The 6,409-nt window shown below is 39.5% G+C and overlaps 1 non-coding gene across 1 annotated transcript; it reads right to left on the bottom strand.

Annotated features, from left to right (window-relative positions):
• Positions 1-4,443: 4,443 nt before the first annotated feature.
• On the bottom strand, positions 4,444-4,516 carry TRNAK-CUU (transfer RNA lysine (anticodon CUU)). The gene has a single exon. It is a non-coding gene; the product is annotated as a tRNA-Lys (tRNA).
• Positions 4,517-6,409: the final 1,893 nt, after the last annotated feature.

Here is a 6,409-nt window from a genome sequence, read left to right as displayed (position 1 = left end):
AATATGTATTCAGTCATTTAATTTTTATTTTTGTTTGTTTTTCTTCCTTTGTTTTTAATGAACTGCCTCTTACTAGAATTTTGCTGGTTTCATTCTTTCTAAGTACCTGTGAAGATGGGGAATATATGCATATGTATGCTCATAGTCCTGAAGACCGAGTATGAATTTATACATTTTCTAGACTATATATCCCAAGTCCACTTTTACTCATAGTTTAATCATTTTGATTGTCCTTTTTCTGGATCCTTCCTACTTTTGCTATATGCTTTATGTATGAAGATACCAACACCAAGTCACACTTGAAAGAGCTGGTTCCTGGCATTAAGAACAGGAAAGGATTGGGGCTTCCCTGGTGGCACAGTGGTTGAGAATCTGCCTGCCAATTCAGGGGACATGGGTTTGAGCCCTGGTCTAGGAAGATCCCACATGCTGCGGAGCAACTAAGTCTGTGCGCCACAACTACTGAGCCTGTACTCTAGAACCCGTGAGCCACAACTACTGAAGCCTGTGCACCTAGAGCCCGTGCTCCACAATAAGAGAAACCACCGCAATGAGAAGCCCAGGCACCGCAACAAAGAGTAGTCCCCACTCGCAACAATTAGAGAACGCCCGTGCGCAGCAACGAAGACCCAACGCAGCTAAAAATAAAATAAATATATTAAAAAAAATAGGATTCATTTGTGTGTGTGTGTGTGTGTGTGACTTTTTAAAATACTTCTAGCTCTACTTTGTCACCATGTAGTACTACTTTAGTAGCCCCAAACTAGGATTCATTCAGTATTTATTGACTCTCTGCTGTGTACCTAGTATAGTTTTAGATTCTATAACTGCTGCAACAGGAAGACATGGACCTTTGCCCTTAGAGGGGTTACAGGTTAGCAGAAGTGGATGTGTACACAGGTGATGATACAAAACAGTGTGGTGTGTGCCATAAAGGGATCAATTGCTTACTGCTGATGTAGTTCTAACCAGGGAGCCAAGGAAGCCTTCATAGAGGAGGCTTTTGACCTTGTTCCTGAAGGATGAGGAGAATTTCAATAACGGGGGGTTACTCCAGGCTATGTGAACTGAATTCTCAACAAATCTTAAAGCATTGCATTGAGATGAGGCATTGCAAATTATAATTTAGGATTAAATCACAAAGAACTTGAAAGCCATATTAAACAAGTGAGTAAAACTATGAAAATTCAGTTTTACCATCCAGTTTCCCAATATATTCATTCCTAAAGTGAGACCCCTCTGTCCTCTGGGACTTACTGCTTTCCACAGCACCCTTTCCCCCAAGGTAGTGATCTTTCCCATAAGCACATTATCTGTAACTGAGGCACTTGCAATTTCACCTTGTATTTGTTTCTATACAGGTTTTATCTTCCTTTCTGGAATATAAGTTCCATAAGAACAAAGCTCCATTTCTTAACTTTGAAACCAACCAGTGGGATGGCCAGGAATAGGTGTACTCATTGTCAGTTTTATGGATTCAGTACTTTATTAACATCTCTTGTAGTAAACATAAAATTGTCTTTTGTAGAATTCAGATTATTTATTAGAAGATTTTCATTATTGAATAATACAAAATATAAGCTGAAACATAGCTTTATAGAAAGCTATAAAGCGGCAGACACCCAGTGGCTGAGGTTAAGGAATGGAGACCTCTTTTAAGGGTTGAATTGTATGCCCCAGAGAGAGATGTTGAAGTCCTAACTCCTAACACCTGTGAATGTGGCCTTACTTGGAAATAAAGTCTTTGCAGATGTAATCAAATTAAGATGGGGTTATTAGGGTGAGCCCTAATCAGGCACTATGACTGGTGTCCTTATACAAAAAGGAAAATGCCATGTGAGACAGAAACACAAGGAGAAAGCATGTAACAACGGAGGCAGAGATTGGAGTTAGGCACCTGCAAACCAAGGAACACCAAGGGTTGCTGATGACAGCAGAAAGCTAACAGAAGCAAAGAACAGATTCTTCAAGAAACTTTGAGAGCATGACTCTGCCTACACCTTGATTTCAAGCTTCTAGCCTCCAGAATTGTGAGACAATACATTTCTTTTAAGTAACTCAGTTTGGGGTACTTGGTTTATGGCAGCCTTAGGAAACTAATACACCCTTCTTAATTCACTAATTCAACACATACTTACTGAACATCTGCCAGCTACTAATTTAGGTGCTTGAGATACATTTGTGAGTGAAGACAAAAATCCTGCCTTTGTGAACCAACATTCCAAGGGTGTGGGTGAAAGTGAAGAGAGGTAATAATAAAAGAAGATGATACCTTCTATAGAAAAAGTAGTGTAGGATAAAGTGGATGGTGGGGTAGTTGCCAATTAGGGTGATTGTGGTTGGGCTTATAGAGACTCAAAGACAAATTAGGCAAGTGTGACATAATAAATATATATTTGGTGTCTGCCCCTAGTTTCTGACACAGAGCTCCTAAAATCCTTGTCAATTCCTGTGTGATGGGGGTGTTAGGAGCATCTTACACAGAGCTTCTAAATCCCTTGGAATTTCCTGAGTAATAGGAGTGTCTTGTTCTAATGAGGCAACTCTTGGAGGGCTCCTGGATGACTTATGGATGAGGTCTGGTCGCCAGAAAGTCTAAGTCATGATTAGAAACAGAACTTGGAAATTGATCAATAACTGATTATGCCTGTGTGATGAAGCCTCCATAAAAATCCCTAAAATACAGGGTTCACAGAGCTTCCAGGATGGGGAACATATTCAGGTGCTGGGAGAGTGCCATGCCAAGGAGAGGATGTGGGAGTTCCACGCTCCTTCCCCATACCTTGCCCTATGCATCTCTCCCATTTGGCTGCTCCCGAGTTGTATCCTTTATAATAAAGCAGGAATAAGTAAACTGTTTTCCGGAGTTCTGTGAGCCACTCTAGGAAATTAACAAACCTCAGGAGAGATTGTGGGAACCCCTGATTTATAGTGGGTTTGTCACAAGTGGGGAGGCCTGGACTTGGAATTGGCATCTCACAGAACCATTCACTTTAGACAAGTTGGTCCCTGTCCAACTCAAAACACCAAACATCATCCTCTCCTGCTAAATGAGTGACTTTACCAGTTTCAGCGTTATCCCTCCTTTAGTCTGCTTTCCCTATAGGTAAGATTTATTTAGATGATAGAATTGCCCTTGCTTTCTGAGAACACCCAATCCAGAAGGAACCCTCCGCAAAATTCCACAACTATAGCCCCAATCCTATAATAGGTTCTTTCTAACTCTCTCTTACTGAGACACCCCACAGGTCTCCCTCGCTGCAAGGGTTCTTTTTTTTTTTTTTTTTTTTTTTTTGGCTGAAGGGCATTGTCAGGTTTAAGAGATGGGAGGAGAGGAATGTGACCTTAGGCGACTGTGGGGTAACTTGCCCCAAAGAGGAACAGAGAAATACTGTAGAACGGTAGCCTTCAGGGAAACTAGGTCAAAGTATTCGTTGTGTTTTAAGATAGAGAATTAACACCATGTTTGTACGTTGAAGGGAAAAACCGAGAGAGAGAAATGGGTCGTTTAGTAGGAGAAAAGCTAGTGGGTAACACGCCGAGTACAGTAACTAGTGCTTCAGGTAGGAGCATGCGTCGTTCACCTGCAGGGTCGGGTGAGTGAGATCTTGGAACGTGCCTGGCTGTGGTGTGGACATTCTCTTCCTGATTACTTCAAAGTTCTCAGTGAAGAGGCGAAAAAGGCGGAAGTCCTGCCTCCCACAATATCTAATTGCCTATTCGAAATTTCACGTCTCAGTTATTTTGTGCTTCTGTTTCAAAGAGCCTCCCCTCTACCTGAATATTAATTTCCCTATTATCTATCCAATTGTATGGTTAGATTCCAAATACAGTCCCACGAACAATGGGAGAAAACCTGATTGTGCCCTGGTTGTCTAGATCTCACAACAGAAGGAAACATTTCTCACCGTGTATTTCTCCACAAGACATTCCCCCACCTCCACCCCAGGACAAGCCCTATATTGAGGGGAAAAAAAAAGTAAAATAAACAAGAAAGGACTTTCTTCGAAGTCCTCCGACTCTCTAACTGCTCTTACATAGGATCGCTTGTTTTAGTAAAGCTGCCAATATTGAGGCTCATAATTTTGTTCCGATAAAATAAAACACTGCCCTCTATCAGCAGTAATGCAGGTATGCACAGTAACACAGAAAATCAAATTCAACTTTAAACAGTGGTCTTTTCAGTTTCTTCTGTGCCTCACGGAGGAGGTAGGCGAGGGATCCGGAAAAGGAAGAAAAACTTGCGCTTTTAAGCGCGCAAGCGCAGTTTGAGAACTGTTTCGTTTGCAAACTGGTCTTTTTTCCGAAGATCTGGTTAATATTGACACTATCTAAATTAATCCGGTTAAAAAAAACAAAAACAAAAGCGTTCTTAATTACAGTGCTGTGGAGAGACCTCAAAATATTTAAGGGAAATGAAGTGGTGTAACAAAAAGTGCACTACGCCCAACGTGGGGCTCGAACCCACGACCCTGGGATTAAGAGTCCCATGCTCTACCGACTGAGCTAGCCGGGCGCTTCGAGAGCTACTTTCATTTTCCTTCCCTTGAAGTGTTCAATTACATTTAATTTTTGTTTCCCTATAATTCTTTATTTACATTAAAAAATTTGTCATACTATAACCTCCAAATTCGTTTCTTAAATTCTTTGAAACAGTTCTTTAATTGTACTTAGATTTAATCATTTGTAGTGCGTGTGTATCCCAAGGGCACTGAAAACACGCGTTTCTCATTACAGAATCACTGAATCTCTTTTTCTGAAGTGTTTTAAAATATTTACTGCCCAATACGTTATCTTCTTTACATAAACACGTATCAAGACTGTTCACTTTCTATCAAATGGCATAATGGATTCCTACAATTTTGGGCGCGGCATTAAAAAACAAAATTTTTAATGAAGTTAGTTACACACACGGAAGAAAAATGGAGCTTAGCTATTTTCCTTTAATAGGATCTAGTCAAGGAAAGTTAAATTGAGGAAGGGGATACTGGTTCAGTTAAAATAAGCCCTCTTTCCGGTAACTGCCTGGCAATTGAAAGATAGGACCCTGAGAGGTTGTCATTACCATCTATCTCAAGAGACAAGCTGAGAGGAAAGGATTGTAGAGACTGAGTCTTCTGGCAAAGAAAGTTAATTCTAGAAGAAAAGGAGAAGAACTGATTCTGACCAAATTATGACAAGCTGAGACAATGGAATAATCTATGGAAATATATATATTCTGAGATACTAGTGAAGTTCTCTAGATAAGGAACTCTGCAGATTTCTGTGATGGGAGTGGTGTCTATCCTACTGCTCAGGAACAGCAAGCTAAAGCCTAATTGTAAACCTGGGAGTAACAGAATCCTTAGGATACTATCCCTGAAACCCTAAAACACAGTATTTAGAAGTTAAACACATTGGGCATCACATTTCCGAGCTACTTAATTAACACATAATAATAAGGTATGGCATAAAATATGTTTAGATTCCTCGAAGTGCACCTAGGATTTAAGTAGAATATTTAAAATTTCCAAGCTTGAAATATTAATGCAATTATTCACCAACAATTTATTCCTGCACTTGCAAATTCTGGCTTATTTTGACAATTTTATAACTTGGCAGAATGTAACTGGGAAGTGAACTTGTATTTATTTGCATTTTGAACACATTTATTAAGCACCTATCATGTGCAAAGCACTGTGTTATACATTCTAATAGATGGAAGTATAAACCAGACTCTGATAACCAGAAAAACCTTATCACCCTATAAGAAAGACATGTAGATTACATACCGATTTTATATGCACTACTTCCAAAATAATTTAAAGTAATTAAAACAAACACATCCATACTCACACATTTTAAGTCTTCTAATGAATCAGGCAAACAATCACGAACCTTAGACCACAATTCAATGTATTCTTCCAAGATACGAGATATATCAACAATCCAGCCCCAAAATAGGCAGTTCATCGAGTTCAGAAAGAGCTCCAAATTCATAATTATTAATGAATACACAGTAGGCATTAGACACTCAAATTGTGTTTATCACACACAAGCAGGAAAGTTAATTAAGAGTTTAACTGGATCCCTAAACAAGTTTGGAGTACTTGCAGTTTACCTTCAAGGTGAACCCTCCTAGGACTATACTCTTCAGCTTTCTTCAGCACTTTCTTGGCCTACCCTGGACTAACTCAGGACCCTTCAAGAAAAAATTGCAAGTAGAATATTTCAGTAAGGGTTAGGCAAATTAAATGGCTAGTCTTCCAAATATATCCAAATCCTTTCTTTATCCATTTGTTCAAGAATAAAAACTAACCTTTAATTATAATGCTTCATTAGCAGAAAGAAGCAGTTGAATTCCCTCTTTCTCTCTCAGTTTCTACAACTAATTTTTCAGCAAGCCCTACACTTCTAAAATCCATCCACG

The sequence above is a fragment of the Mesoplodon densirostris genome, chromosome 4 (assembly GCF_025265405.1).
Source record: "Mesoplodon densirostris isolate mMesDen1 chromosome 4, mMesDen1 primary haplotype, whole genome shotgun sequence".
NCBI classification, from domain to species: Eukaryota; Metazoa; Chordata; class Mammalia; order Artiodactyla; family Ziphiidae; genus Mesoplodon; species Mesoplodon densirostris.
The sequence above is the reverse complement of the archived record's forward strand: the minus strand, read 5'-3'. Positions and strand labels throughout refer to the sequence as shown.